Genomic DNA, 15385 nt, shown 5'->3' on the forward strand with positions numbered 1-15385 from the left:
CCTAGCGTTTTTGAAAAGTGCTTCAAATGGGACAAAGGAGGACTCATTAGACGCGGAAGTGCACGGCAAAGTCAAATCTGAAATTGGATTAATTCTGTCGTGCTTGGTTGCCGAGTTATTAGTGTTTAAAGTCCTTAAGAGCTAAGCCCGGCCTTAACCCTAGCGTTTTTGAAAAGTGCTTCAAATGGGACAAACGAGGACTCATTAGACGCGGAATTGCACGGCAAATTCAATCTGAAAACGTACTAATTCTATCGTGCTCGGTTGCCGAGTTGTAAGTGTTTAAAGTCCTTAAGAGCAGCTGTCTGTAAAAACCAAGCAAAATGAGAAAAAAGTGGCCAAGTTCAAAAAATGAAATTTTCTTAGATTTTGTGTGGTGGTAGGGTCTTGGCCCAAACCTACAAAAATGCGAAAGTTTTGGGTCGGAGGTTACCAGTTGCCATGGCAACGGCCATTTTTCAAAATGGCGGATTTTCGCCTTGTGAAGGCCTCTCTCTCGCTCAAAATGGACCATCTTTGGCCTACTGTAACACTCACAAATGAACAGAAATGTAGCTGCCTCTAACATATTATATTATCCATATCTTAACAAGGCAAATGATATAAAGTGTTGCTCGAAATGTTTTGGCTGTGAGATGCCACAAACGTTTAAAGATGACCTGTTTTGGTATAATTTCAAAATTGACAAAACGCCATTTTTTGGACGTTTTTAGCAAGCAATACCTCCTTAAAAGGCACTTCAAATTTGTTGAGTTTTAGCACAACTCTAGTTTAGACCTTTATAAATATCATATTAAAAAAGATGTTTGGGTTCTCAATGGGGCGGGCCACAGTGACCCAAAGACTAAGCCATTATTTCCATTGTAGCAGAATTTCAACTACAGAATTGAAGGTGAAATAAACATGTGCAACTTGGTGATTGAGATAAGAATGACTTTTCTTTAACTTTTTTATGCTGCAAAAAACCTGCCTGGCACTTAGAAAAGTATTTTGTAACAGTTGACTGTTGGTTGCCATGGCAACGGTCATCCTTGTTGTTAATGATGGATTTTCACATGGTTGTATTAGGAAAACATCCCTACCTGCTGATTGCACTGGAGATATGGACATAACTTTTATATTTCCATATAGCATGGTTTTCAACGTTTCATAGACCAAAAGTTCAAGATCAAGCATTAAGATTAAGAGGGTGTACTAGGGGGTTATCAGAATCAATGAAATCAGAATTTTCATCTTGCTAAATTTTAGTCATTTTTAAGGGGATCCCATCATTGGCAAAGTTGATGAATGGTTTTAACATTGTTGGAGAGAGGAACATCTATTGAGTCAACAACTAACATTGTTTCGTTGTGACACACATGACGGGAGCCGTGACTTAAGGGTCTTTATGTGTATTTTTCGTGTTTTGGGACTGATACGAAATAACTTAATAAGTGAGGTAATCACGTCTCACTACGGTGTGAGCTATGGCCATCTTAGTGTCGCTGTGTGAAAACCATGGATAGATGCCATGAAATGCTTACAATAATCAAAAATGTCAATTAGGGCACTACATGGGGTTTATAGGGACACTTGAAATGGAATAAAGCTGTTTTACACATTCTATTATTCTCTAAGACACCAATCACTAAGTTACTTTCTCAATCATTTTGTGTATTCACTATGTAGTACATAAAGACAAAGGGTCCACATGCATTGGGGTTATCATGACTCCACATACCAGGGGTATAATATCGTATAGGTGAAAATATTGATAAAGATAAAAGAACTAAGGCGCATTGCGGAACACTTCTGTTTACCACTTCCTATGTTAAGACTGACCTCTTACATACATCCACTGGAGAATATTGTAGACACATTTTAGACGTTTTATCTTTGGATAGTTTTGTGAATTCTCCGAAAGTGAATACTTTCTGCATCTGTGCTAATTTTGACCTACAACTTGTTACTGCAGGTCAACCTATAGCTGAAATAGAATTTTAGGCTTTTCTTAAATCAGTGGCTTTTGGTTTCTTAAATAGTAAAAAAAACTGTATATTGTTGATATGATACACGTAAAAAATTCTGAAGGCACTCATCGCTGAGGTACTCGGATATAGGATATACATTTTTTTGTTTCGCAAGGCCGTTTCCCTCAAATTCATTGTGACAGAATGCATAAAAAGTATGCAGTAAATATAGAATAATTCTATAAAAAGAAATCTTAACTTTATTAGCATAAATAGTCCAATCAAAGTATAGTCCCTGACAAAACTACAAGGCCCCTCTTAAGCTCAGTTCATTAACTTTGTTTCAATGAGCTATTGGTTAAAAGTACTACTTCGTCTTCAATTTTATGATGGTCTACTCATTATAATTTTCAGATTGTATAAACAATCTTAAAAACAACTGTCTCCGCATATGGATGTATCATATCAGATGCATAGCGTCCTACTACTCCCCTTTTTTGTCAGTGGGAGCTGCAGAAGGTCAAATACTTTACTGTGCGCATAACTATGACATTTACCTTGTGAATATATCCGTCATTAAGTATGGCCGTTTCACATTAATACAATGATAAAGGTGTAAGAAATAATGATATGTAATCATATACTTAAACAATATTGTTTGGAGGCAAATTACAATTGATATTTATAAGATATTAAGGGAGGCTATGATTATCTGTAAGTGTATGTCTTGTGTGCTGCACATGTACACATTGTCCCGGTTTTTATTTGGCTTTTGTTGTGACCCATGTATGTCTATATTCTGTTAGTAGTTGTATTGGTAATTCATTTTGTCACAATCAATTAAGAGAGAAAATAAAAGAATGGCCGTTGCCATGGCAACCAGCAATCAACTGTTACAAAAAATTAGAAGTGCCTGGTAGGTTCCTTGCAGCATAAAGGATAAAAAAATCATCTTATCATCTCAATTTCCAACTTGCCAATCCTGAAGACGAACCAATTTTGAACCTTTGAAAGACTGTTACCATGGTAACCAGATGTCGGTCCTGAAGAAACCTACTGTCCTAAGTGATAGGTAGGTTTCTTTGTTATATGAAAAAAACGTCAGATTTTCTTTACATTATATAGCAAAGCTATGGATGTTTTCCTCCTACAACAATGTGAACATCTACCTTTAAGAACAAATATGGCCGTTGCCATGGCAACCAGCAGTCAACTGTTTACATAATACTTTTCTATGTGCCATGCATTCATCAACTTTGCCCATGATGGAAGAAAACGCCCCTTAAAAATGACCTAAAATTTTGGCAAGATGAAAATTCTGATTTCATTGATTCTGATAACCCCCTAGTACACCCTCTTAATCTTAATGCTTGATCTTGAACTTTTGGTCTATGAAACGTTGAAAACCATGCTATATGGAAATATAAAAGTTATGTCCATATCTCCAGTGCAATCAGCAGGTAGGGATGTTTTCCTAATACAACCATGTGAAAATCCATCATTAACAACAAGGATGACCGTTGCCATGGCAACCAACAGTCAACTGTTACAAAATACTTTTCTAAGTGCCAGGCAGGTTTCTTGCAGCATAAAAAAGTTAAAGAAAAGTCATTCTTATCTCAATCACCAAGTTGCACATGTTTATTTCACCTTCAATTCTGTAGTTGAAATTCTGCTACAATGGAAATAATGGCTTAGTCTTTGGGTCACTGTGGCCCGCCCCAATGAGAACCCAAATATCTTTTTTAATATGATATTTATAAAGGTCTAAACTAGAGTTGTGCTAAAACTCAACAAATTTGAAGTGCCTTTTAAGGAGGTATTGCTTGCTAAAAACGTCCAAAAAATGGCGTTTTGTCAATTTTGAAATTATACAAAAACAGGTCATCTTTAAACGTTTGTTGCATCTCACAGCCAAAACATTTCGAGCAACACTTTATATCATTTGTCTTGTTAAGATATGGATAATATAATATGTTAGAGGCAGCTACATTTCTGTTCATTTGTGGGTGTTACAGTAGGCCATAGATGGTCCATTTTGAGCGAGAGAGAGGCCTTCACAAGGCGAAAATCCGCCATTTTGAAAAATGGCCGTTGCCATGGCAACTGGTAACCTCCGACCCAAAACTTTCGCATTTTTGTAGGTTTGGGCCAAGACCCTACCACCACACAAAATCTAGGAAAATTTCATTTTTTGACTTTGGCCACCTTATGCTTGGTTTTTACAGACAGCTGCTCTTAAGAGCTAAGCCCGGCCTAAACCCTAGCGTTTTTGTAAAGTGCTTCAAATGGGACAAACGAGGACTCATTAGACGCGGAATTGCACGGCAAATTCAAATCTGAAAACGGATTAATTCTATCGTGCTTGGTTGCCGAGTTATTAGTGTTTAAAGTCCTTAAGAGCTAAGCCCGGCCTTAACCCTAGCGTTTTTGAAAAGTGCTTCAAATGGGACAAACGAGGACTCATTAGACGCGGAAGTGCACGGCAAATTCAAATCTGAAAACGGATTAATTCTGTCGTGCTTGGTTGCCGAGTTATTAGTGTTTAAAGTCCTTAAGAGCTAAGCCCGGCCTTAACCCTAGCTTTTTTGTAAAGTGCTTCAAATGGGACAAACGAGGACTCATTAGACGCGGAATTGCACGGCAAATTCAAATCTGAAAATGGATTAATTCTATCGTGCTTGGTTGCCGAGTTATTATTGTTTAAAGTCCTTAAGAGCTAAGCCCGGCCTTAACCCTAGCGTTTTTGAAAAGTGCTTCAAATGGGACAAACGAGGACTCATTAGACGCGGAATTGCACGGCAAATTCAAATCTGAAAACGGATTAATTCTATCGTGCTCGGTTGCCGAGTTATTATTGTTTAAAGTCCTTAAGAGCTAAGCCCGGCCTTAACCCTAGCTTTTTTGTAAAGTGCTTCAAATGGGACAAACGAGGACTCATTAGACGCGGAATTGCACGGTAAATTCAAATCTGAAAACGGATTAATTCTATCGTGCTCGGTTGCCGAGTTATAAGTGTTTAAAGTCCTTAAGAGCTAAGCCCGGCCTTAACCCTAGCGTTTTTGAAAAGTGCTTCAAATGGGACAAACGAGGACTCATTAGACGCGGAATTGCACGGCAAATTCAAATCTGAAAATGGATTAATTCTATCGTGCTTGGTTGCCGAGTTATTATTGTTTAAAGTCCTTAAGAGCTAAGCCCGGCCTTAACCCTAGCGGTTTTTAAAAGTGCTTCAAAAGGAGCAAACGAGGACTCATTAGACGCGGAATTGCACGGCAAATTCAAATCTGAAAATGGATTAATTCTATCGTGCTCGGTTGCCGAGTTATTATTGTTTAAAGTCCTTAAGAGCTAAGCCCGGCCTTAACCCTAGCTTTTTTGTAAAGTGCTTCAAATGGGACAAACGAGGACTCATTAGACGCGGAATTGCACGGCAAATTCAAATCTGAAAATGGATTAATTCTATCGTGCTTGGTTGCCGAGTTATTATTGTTTAAAGTCCTTAAGAGCTAAGCCCGGCCTTAACCCTAGCGGTTTTTAAAAGTGCTTCAAATGGGACAAACGAGGACTCATTAGACGCGGAATTGCACGGCAAATTCAAATCTGAAAACGGATTAATTCTATCGTGCTCGGTTGCCGAGTTATTATTGTTTAAAGTCCTTAAGAGCTAAGCCCGGCCTTAACCCTAGCTTTTTTGTAAAGTGCTTCAAATGGGACAAACGAGGACTCATTAGACGCGGAATTGCACGGCAAATTCAAATCTGAAAATGGATTAATTCTATCGTTCTTGGTTGCCGAGTTATTAGTGTTTAAAGTCCTTAAGAGCTAAGCCCGGCCTTAACCCTAGCGTTTTTGAAAAGTGCTTCAAATGGGACAAACGAGGACTCATTAGACGCGGAATTGCACGGCAAATTCAAATCTGAAAACGGATTAATTCTATCGTGCTCGGTTGCCGAGTTATAAGTGTTTAAAGTCCTTAAGAGCTTAGCCCGGCCTTAGGCTTCAAAAGGAGCAAACGAGGACTTATTAGACGCGGAATTGCACGGCAAATTCAAATCTGAAAACGGATTAATTCTATCGTGCTCGGTTGCCGAGTTATTATTGTTTAAAGTCCTTAAGAGCTAAGCCCGGCCTTAACCCTAGCGTTTTTGTAAAGTGCTTCAAATGGGACAAACGAGGACTCATTAGACGCGGAATTGCACGGAAAATCCAAATCTGAAAACGGATTAATTCTATCGTGCTTGGTTGCCGAGTTATTAGTGTTTAAAGTCCTTAAGAGCTAAGCCCGGCCTTAACCCTAGCTTTTTTGTAAAGTGCTTCAAATGGGACAAACGAGGACTCATTAGACGCGGAATTGCACGGTAAATTCAAATCTGAAAACGGATTAATTCTATCGTGCTCGGTTGCCGAGTTATAAGTGTTTAAAGTCCTTAAGAGCTAAGCCCGGCCTTAACCCTAGCGTTTTTGAAAAGTGCTTCAAATGGGACAAACGAGGACTCATTAGACGCGGAATTGCACGGCAAATTCAAATCTGAAAATGGATTAATTCTATCGTGCTTGGTTGCCGAGTTATTATTGTTTAAAGTCCTTAAGAGCTAAGCCCGGCCTTAACCCTAGCGGTTTTTAAAAGTGCTTCAAAAGGAGCAAACGAGGACTCATTAGACGCGGAATTGCACGGCAAATTCAAATCTGAAAATGGATTAATTCTATCGTGCTTGGTTGCCGAGTTATTATTGTTTAAAGTCCTTAAGAGCTAAGCCCGGCCTTAACCCTAGCTTTTTTGTAAAGTGCTTCAAATGGGACAAACGAGGACTCATTAGACGCGGAATTGCACGGCAAATTCAAATCTGAAAATGGATTAATTCTATCGTGCTTGGTTGCCGAGTTATTAGTGTTTAAAGTCCTTAAGAGCTAAGCCCGGCCTTAACCCTAGCGTTTTTGAAAAGTGCTTCAAATGGGACAAACGAGGACTCATTAGACGCGGAATTGCACGGCAAATTCAATCTGAAAACGTACTAATTCTATCGTGCTCGGTTGCCGAGTTGTAAGTGTTTAAAGTCCTTAAGAGCTAAGCCCGGCCTAAACCCTAGCGTTTTTGAAAAGTGCTTCAAATGGGACAAACGAGGACTCATTAGACGCGGAATTGCACGGCAAATTCAAATCTGAAAACGGATTAATTCTATCGTGCTTGGTTGCCGAGTTATTAGTGTTTAAAGTCCTTAAGAGCTAAGCCCGGCCTTAACCCTAGCTTTTTTGTAAAGTGCTTTAAATGGGACAAACGAGGACTCATTAGACGCGGAATTGCACGGCAAATTCAAATCTGAAAACGGATTAATTCTATCGTGCTTGGTTGCCGAGTTATTATTGTTTAAAGTCCTTAAGAGCTAAGCCCGGCCTTAACCCTAGCTTTTTTGAAAAGTGCTTCAAATGGGACAAACGAGGACTCATTAGACGCGGAATTGCACGGCAAATTCAAATCTGAAAACGGATTAATTCTATCGTGCTTGGTTGCCGAGTTATTATTGTTTAAAGTCCTTAAGAGCTAAGCCCGGCCTTAACCCTAGCGTTTTTGAAAAGTGCTTCAAATGGGACAAACGAGGACTCATTAGACGCGGAATTGCACGGCAAATTCAAATCTGAAAATGGATTAATTTTATCGTGCTTGGTTGCCGAGTTATTATTGTTTAAAGTCCTTAAGAGCTAAGCCCGGCCTTAACCCTAGCGGTTTTTAAAAGTGCTTCAAAAGGAGCAAACGAGGACTCATTAGACGCGGAATTGCACGGCAAATTCAAATCTGAAAACGGATTAATTCTATCGTGCTCGGTTGCCGAGTTATTATTGTTTAAAGTCCTTAAGAGCTAAGCCCGGCCTTAACCCTAGCTTTTTTGTAAAGTGCTTCAAATGGAACAAACGAGGACTCATTAGACGCGGAATTGCACGGCAAATTCAAATCTGCAAATGGATTAATTCTATCGTGCTTGGTTGCCGAGTTATTATTGTTTAAAGTCCTTAAGAGCTAAGCCCGGCCTTAACCCTAGCGTTTTTGAAAAGTGCTTCAAATGGAGCAAACGAGGACTCATTAGACGCGGAATTGCACGGCAAATTCAAATCTGAAAACGGATTAATTCTATCGTGCTCGGTTGCCGAGTTATTAGTGTTAAAAGTCCTTAAGAGCTAAGCCCGGCCTTAACCCTAGCGTTTTTGAAAAGTGCTTCAAATGGGACAAAGGAGGACTCATTAGACGCGGAAGTGCACGGCAAATTCAAATCTGAAATTGGATTAATTCTGTCGTGCTTGGTTGCCGAGTTATAAGTGTTTAAAGTCCTTAAGAGCTTAGCCCGGCCTTAGGCTTCAAAAGGAGCAAACGAGGACTTATTAGACGCGGAATTGCACGGCAAATTCAAATCTGAAAACGGATTAATTCTATCGTGCTCGGTTGCCGAGTTATTATTGTTTAAAGTCCTTAAGAGCTAAGCCCGGCCTTAACCCTAGCGTTTTTGTAAAGTGCTTCAAATGGGACAAACGAGGACTCATTAGACGCGGAATTGCACGGAAAATCCAAATCTGAAAACGGATTAATTCTATCGTGCTTGGTTGCCGAGTTATTAGTGTTTAAAGTCCTTAAGAGCTAAGCCCGGCCTTAACCCTAGCTTTTTTGTAAAGTGCTTCAAATGGGACAAACGAGGACTCATTAGACGCGGAATTGCACGGTAAATTCAAATCTGAAAACGGATTAATTCTATCGTGCTCGGTTGCCGAGTTATAAGTGTTTAAAGTCCTTAAGAGCTAAGCCCGGCCTTAACCCTAGCGTTTTTGAAAAGTGCTTCAAATGGGACAAACGAGGACTCATTAGACGCGGAATTGCACGGCAAATTCAAATCTGAAAATGGATTAATTCTATCGTGCTTGGTTGCCGAGTTATTATTGTTTAAAGTCCTTAAGAGCTAAGCCCGGCCTTAACCCTAGCTTTTTTGTAAAGTGCTTCAAATGGGACAAACGAGGACTCATTAGACGCGGAATTGCACGGTAAATTCAAATCTGAAAACGGATTAATTCTATCGTGCTCGGTTGCCGAGTTATAAGTGTTTAAAGTCCTTAAGAGCTAAGCCCGGCCTTAACCCTAGCGTTTTTGAAAAGTGCTTCAAATGGGACAAACGAGGACTCATTAGACGCGGAATTGCACGGCAAATTCAAATCTGAAAATGGATTAATTCTATCGTGCTTGGTTGCCGAGTTATTATTGTTTAAAGTCCTTAAGAGCTAAGCCCGGCCTTAACCCTAGCGGTTTTTAAAAGTGCTTCAAAAGGAGCAAACGAGGACTCATTAGACGCGGAATTGCACGGCAAATTCAAATCTGAAAATGGATTAATTCTATCGTGCTCGGTTGCCGAGTTATTATTGTTTAAAGTCCTTAAGAGCTAAGCCCGGCCTTAACCCTAGCTTTTTTGTAAAGTGCTTCAAATGGGACAAACGAGGACTCATTAGACGCGGAATTGCACGGCAAATTCAAATCTGAAAATGGATTAATTCTATCGTGCTTGGTTGCCGAGTTATTATTGTTTAAAGTCCTTAAGAGCTAAGCCCGGCCTTAACCCTAGCGGTTTTTAAAAGTGCTTCAAATGGGACAAACGAGGACTCATTAGACGCGGAATTGCACGGCAAATTCAAATCTGAAAACGGATTAATTCTATCGTGCTCGGTTGCCGAGTTATTATTGTTTAAAGTCCTTAAGAGCTAAGCCCGGCCTTAACCCTAGCTTTTTTGTAAAGTGCTTCAAATGGGACAAACGAGGACTCATTAGACGCGGAATTGCACGGCAAATTCAAATCTGAAAATGGATTAATTCTATCGTTCTTGGTTGCCGAGTTATTAGTGTTTAAAGTCCTTAAGAGCTAAGCCCGGCCTTAACCCTAGCGTTTTTGAAAAGTGCTTCAAATGGGACAAACGAGGACTCATTAGACGCGGAATTGCACGGCAAATTCAAATCTGAAAACGGATTAATTCTATCGTGCTCGGTTGCCGAGTTATAAGTGTTTAAAGTCCTTAAGAGCTTAGCCCGGCCTTAGGCTTCAAAAGGAGCAAACGAGGACTTATTAGACGCGGAATTGCACGGCAAATTCAAATCTGAAAACGGATTAATTCTATCGTGCTCGGTTGCCGAGTTATTATTGTTTAAAGTCCTTAAGAGCTAAGCCCGGCCTTAACCCTAGCGTTTTTGTAAAGTGCTTCAAATGGGACAAACGAGGACTCATTAGACGCGGAATTGCACGGCAAATTCAAATCTGAAAATGGATTAATTCTATCGTGCTTGGTTGCCGAGTTATTAGTGTTTAAAGTCCTTAAGAGCTAAGCCCGGCCTTAACCCTAGCTTTTTTGTAAAGTGCTTCAAATGGGACAAACGAGGACTCATTAGACGCGGAATTGCACGGTAAATTCAAATCTGAAAACGGATTAATTCTATCGTGCTCGGTTGCCGAGTTATAAGTGTTTAAAGTCCTTAAGAGCTAAGCCCGGCCTTAACCCTAGCGTTTTTGAAAAGTGCTTCAAATGGGACAAACGAGGACTCATTAGACGCGGAATTGCACGGCAAATTCAAATCTGAAAATGGATTAATTCTATCGTGCTTGGTTGCCGAGTTATTATTGTTTAAAGTCCTTAAGAGCTAAGCCCGGCCTTAACCCTAGCTTTTTTGTAAAGTGCTTCAAATGGAACAAACGAGGACTCATTAGACGCGGAATTGCACGGCAAATTCAAATCTGCAAATGGATTAATTCTATCGTGCTTGGTTGCCGAGTTATTATTGTTTAAAGTCCTTAAGAGCTAAGCCCGGCCTTAACCCTAGCGTTTTTGAAAAGTGCTTCAAATGGAGCAAACGAGGACTCATTAGACGCGGAATTGCACGGCAAATTCAAATCTGAAAACGGATTAATTCTATCGTGCTCGGTTGCCGAGTTATTAGTGTTAAAAGTCCTTAAGAGCTAAGCCCGGCCTTAACCCTAGCGTTTTTGAAAAGTGCTTCAAATGGGACAAAGGAGGACTCATTAGACGCGGAAGTGCACGGCAAATTCAAATCTGAAATTGGATTAATTCTGTCGTGCTTGGTTGCCGAGTTATAAGTGTTTAAAGTCCTTAAGAGCTTAGCCCGGCCTTAGGCTTCAAAAGGAGCAAACGAGGACTTATTAGACGCGGAATTGCACGGCAAATTCAAATCTGAAAACGGATTAATTCTATCGTGCTCGGTTGCCGAGTTATTATTGTTTAAAGTCCTTAAGAGCTAAGCCCGGCCTTAACCCTAGCGTTTTTGTAAAGTGCTTCAAATGGGACAAACGAGGACTCATTAGACGCGGAATTGCACGGAAAATCCAAATCTGAAAACGGATTAATTCTATCGTGCTTGGTTGCCGAGTTATTAGTGTTTAAAGTCCTTAAGAGCTAAGCCCGGCCTTAACCCTAGCTTTTTTGTAAAGTGCTTCAAATGGGACAAACGAGGACTCATTAGACGCGGAATTGCACGGTAAATTCAAATCTGAAAACGGATTAATTCTATCGTGCTCGGTTGCCGAGTTATAAGTGTTTAAAGTCCTTAAGAGCTAAGCCCGGCCTTAACCCTAGCGTTTTTGAAAAGTGCTTCAAATGGGACAAACGAGGACTCATTAGACGCGGAATTGCACGGCAAATTCAAATCTGAAAATGGATTAATTCTATCGTGCTTGGTTGCCGAGTTATTATTGTTTAAAGTCCTTAAGAGCTAAGCCCGGCCTTAACCCTAGCTTTTTTGTAAAGTGCTTCAAATGGGACAAACGAGGACTCATTAGACGCGGAATTGCACGGTAAATTCAAATCTGAAAACGGATTAATTCTATCGTGCTCGGTTGCCGAGTTATAAGTGTTTAAAGTCCTTAAGAGCTAAGCCCGGCCTTAACCCTAGCGTTTTTGAAAAGTGCTTCAAATGGGACAAACGAGGACTCATTAGACGCGGAATTGCACGGCAAATTCAAATCTGAAAATGGATTAATTCTATCGTGCTTGGTTGCCGAGTTATTATTGTTTAAAGTCCTTAAGAGCTAAGCCCGGCCTTAACCCTAGCGGTTTTTAAAAGTGCTTCAAAAGGAGCAAACGAGGACTCATTAGACGCGGAATTGCACGGCAAATTCAAATCTGAAAATGGATTAATTCTATCGTGCTCGGTTGCCGAGTTATTATTGTTTAAAGTCCTTAAGAGCTAAGCCCGGCCTTAACCCTAGCTTTTTTGTAAAGTGCTTCAAATGGGACAAACGAGGACTCATTAGACGCGGAATTGCACGGCAAATTCAAATCTGAAAATGGATTAATTCTATCGTGCTTGGTTGCCGAGTTATTATTGTTTAAAGTCCTTAAGAGCTAAGCCCGGCCTTAACCCTAGCGGTTTTTAAAAGTGCTTCAAATGGGACAAACGAGGACTCATTAGACGCGGAATTGCACGGCAAATTCAAATCTGAAAACGGATTAATTCTATCGTGCTCGGTTGCCGAGTTATTATTGTTTAAAGTCCTTAAGAGCTAAGCCCGGCCTTAACCCTAGCTTTTTTGTAAAGTGCTTCAAATGGGACAAACGAGGACTCATTAGACGCGGAATTGCACGGCAAATTCAAATCTGAAAATGGATTAATTCTATCGTTCTTGGTTGCCGAGTTATTAGTGTTTAAAGTCCTTAAGAGCTAAGCCCGGCCTTAACCCTAGCGTTTTTGAAAAGTGCTTCAAATGGGACAAACGAGGACTCATTAGACGCGGAATTGCACGGCAAATTCAAATCTGAAAACGGATTAATTCTATCGTGCTCGGTTGCCGAGTTATAAGTGTTTAAAGTCCTTAAGAGCTTAGCCCGGCCTTAGGCTTCAAAAGGAGCAAACGAGGACTTATTAGACGCGGAATTGCACGGCAAATTCAAATCTGAAAACGGATTAATTCTATCGTGCTCGGTTGCCGAGTTATTATTGTTTAAAGTCCTTAAGAGCTAAGCCCGGCCTTAACCCTAGCGTTTTTGTAAAGTGCTTCAAATGGGACAAACGAGGACTCATTAGACGCGGAATTGCACGGCAAATTCAAATCTGAAAATGGATTAATTCTATCGTGCTTGGTTGCCGAGTTATTAGTGTTTAAAGTCCTTAAGAGCTAAGCCCGGCCTTAACCCTAGCTTTTTTGTAAAGTGCTTCAAATGGGACAAACGAGGACTCATTAGACGCGGAATTGCACGGTAAATTCAAATCTGAAAACGGATTAATTCTATCGTGCTCGGTTGCCGAGTTATAAGTGTTTAAAGTCCTTAAGAGCTAAGCCCGGCCTTAACCCTAGCGTTTTTGAAAAGTGCTTCAAATGGGACAAACGAGGACTCATTAGACGCGGAATTGCACGGCAAATTCAAATCTGAAAATGGATTAATTCTATCGTGCTTGGTTGCCGAGTTATTATTGTTTAAAGTCCTTAAGAGCTAAGCCCGGCCTTAACCCTAGCGGTTTTTAAAAGTGCTTCAAAAGGAGCAAACGAGGACTCATTAGACGCGGAATTGCACGGCAAATTCAAATCTGAAAATGGATTAATTCTATCGTGCTTGGTTGCCGAGTTATTATTGTTTAAAGTCCTTAAGAGCTAAGCCCGGCCTTAACCCTAGCTTTTTTGTAAAGTGCTTCAAATGGGACAAACGAGGACTCATTAGACGCGGAATTGCACGGCAAATTCAAATCTGAAAATGGATTAATTCTATCGTGCTTGGTTGCCGAGTTATTATTGTTTAAAGTCCTTAAGAGCTAAGCCCGGCCTTAACCCTAGCGTTTTTGAAAAGTGCTTCAAATGGGACAAACGAGGACTCATTAGACGCGGGATTGCACGGAAAATCCAAATCTGAAAACGGATTAATTCTATCGTGCTTGGTTGCCGAGTTATTAGTGTTTAAAGTCCTTAAGAGCTAAGCCCGGCCTTAACCCTAGCTTTTTTGTAAAGTGCTTCAAATGGGACAAACGAGGACTCATTAGACGCGGAATTGCACGGCAAATTCAAATCTGAAAATGGATTAATTCTATCGTGCTTGGTTGCCGAGTTATTATTGTTTAAAGTCCTTAAGAGCTAAGCCCGGCCTTAACCCTAGCGTTTTTGAAAAGTGCTTCAAATGGAGCAAACGAGGACTCATTAGACGCGGAATTGCACGGCAAATTCAAATCTGAAAACGGATTAATTCTATCGTGCTCGGTTGCCGAGTTATTAGTGTTAAAAGTCCTTAAGAGCTAAGCCCGGCCTTAACCCTAGCGTTTTTGAAAAGTGCTTCAAATGGGACAAACGAGGACTCATTAGACGCGGAATTGCACGGCAAATTCAAATCTGAAAATGGATTAATTCTATCGTGCTTGGTTGCCGAGTTATTATTGTTTAAAGTCCTTAAGAGCTAAGCCCGGCCTTAACCCTAGCTTTTTTGTAAAGTGCTTCAAATGGGACAAACGAGGACTCATTAGACGCGGAATTGCACGGTAAATTCAAATCTGAAAACGGATTAATTCTATCGTGCTCGGTTGCCGAGTTATAAGTGTTTAAAGTCCTTAAGAGCTAAGCCCGGCCTTAACCCTAGCGTTTTTGAAAAGTGCTTCAAATGGGACAAACGAGGACTCATTAGACGCGGAATTGCACGGCAAATTCAAATCTGAAAATGGATTAATTCTATCGTGCTTGGTTGCCGAGTTATTATTGTTTAAAGTCCTTAAGAGCTAAGCCCGGCCTTAACCCTAGCGGTTTTTAAAAGTGCTTCAAAAGGAGCAAACGAGGACTCATTAGACGCGGAATTGCACGGCAAATTCAAATCTGAAAACGGATTAATTCTATCGTGCTCGGTTGCCGAGTTATTATTGTTTAAATTCCTTAAGAGCTAAGCCCGGCCTTAACCCTAGCTTTTTTGTAAAGTGCTTCAAATGGGACAAACGAGGACTCATTAGACGCGGAATTGCACGGCAAATTCAAATCTGAAAATGGATTAATTCTATCGTGCTTGGTTGCCGAGTTATTATTGTTTAAAGTCCTTAAGAGCTAAGCCCGGCCTTAACCCTAGCGGTTTTTAAAAGTGCTTCAAAAGGAGCAAACGAGGACTCATTAGACGCGGAATTGCACGGCAAATTCAAATCTGAAAACGGATTAATTCTATCGTGCTCAGTTGCCGAGTTATTATTGTTTAAAGTCCTTAAGAGCTAAGCCCGGCCTTAACCCTAGCGTTTTTGAAAAGTGCTTCAAATGGGACAAACGAGGACTCATTAGACGCGGAATTGCACGGCAAATTCAAATCTGAAAATGGATTAATTCTATCGTGCTTGGTTGCCGAGTTATTATTGTTTAAAGTCCTTAAGAGCTAAGCCCGGCCTTAACCCTAGCGGTTTTTAAAAGTGCTTCAAAAGGAGCAAACGAGGACTCATTAGACGCGGA

The sequence above is a fragment of the Branchiostoma lanceolatum genome, chromosome 4, assembly GCF_035083965.1.
Source record: "Branchiostoma lanceolatum isolate klBraLanc5 chromosome 4, klBraLanc5.hap2, whole genome shotgun sequence".
NCBI lineage: Eukaryota > Metazoa > Chordata > Leptocardii > Amphioxiformes > Branchiostomatidae > Branchiostoma > Branchiostoma lanceolatum.